This window comes from Sebastes umbrosus, chromosome 21 (genome assembly GCF_015220745.1).
Source record: "Sebastes umbrosus isolate fSebUmb1 chromosome 21, fSebUmb1.pri, whole genome shotgun sequence".
In the NCBI taxonomy this organism is placed as follows: domain Eukaryota; kingdom Metazoa; phylum Chordata; class Actinopteri; order Perciformes; family Sebastidae; genus Sebastes; species Sebastes umbrosus.
In genome coordinates this window covers 251167-251909 of record NC_051289.1, presented here as the reverse complement: position 1 = coordinate 251909, position 743 = coordinate 251167, and the positions used below count along the sequence as shown (strand labels likewise).

General features: G+C 33.5%; 1 protein-coding gene across 6 annotated transcripts in view; it reads right to left on the bottom strand.

Annotated features, from left to right (window-relative positions):
- Positions 1 to 430: 430 nt before the first annotated feature.
- The window catches only part of sugct (succinyl-CoA:glutarate-CoA transferase), a 73432-nt gene continuing 73119 nt past the window's right edge, over positions 431 to 743 (bottom strand). For 3 of the 6 annotated variants that reach the window (XR_005205047.1, XR_005205048.1, XM_037757666.1), the window contains one exon: positions 431 to 743. This exon is cut by the window's right edge. The gene's annotated coding sequence lies outside the window, so the exon portion shown is untranslated. The other 3 variants (XM_037757665.1, XM_037757664.1, XR_005205046.1) reach the window with 2 other exon arrangements.

Here is a 743-nt window from a genome sequence, read left to right as displayed (position 1 = left end):
ATTGGATGAACCATCTGTCAATCAAACTAACAAAAGTGAAACTAACTAAAGGCAACGGCCAAAAACCAAGATGGAGACTTATTAATTATTTCATTGTTTAACAGTAAAATAATTATTAACTATATTTAATTTACTATCAATTTACCATTTATAAATAGTGCTTATTATAAACCGAACATCTTAAAGGATTTATTACAACTAGTTTTGGTAGATTTTCATCATTTCTATCAGTGATAATAAAAACATTGAGTACTTACCGAGTTAACGTCTGAGATCTGGCAACGTGGAGACGTCACTAAAACAAAGTCCTACATGACAAAGTCAGACGACCAGAAAAGGTGGAAATAACCCTTTAAATCTGTCTGTTACATTTCCTTCCTTAAGTTTCACTCAGTTCAGATGAAACCATCTGATGTCGTTACTCACATGATTAAAAGATTCATGATGTTTTATTTAAAAGTTTATTTCCAGAGTTCAATAAACAATTTAGATTTTAAAAGCAGTGAAGTACAAAAAGATCCTGATTACTTTAAAACAGTTCATGAGTCAAAAGAGTCAAAAGACGACTTTTCAGCTTCAGTTCACACTCCCTAAAACCTGATCTGACCTCAGTTCACACTCCCTAAAACCTGATCTGACTTCAGTTCATACTCCCTAAAACCTGATCTGACCTCAGTTCATACTCCCTAAAACCTGATCTGACTTCAGTTCACACTCCCTAAAACCTGATCTGACTTCAGTTC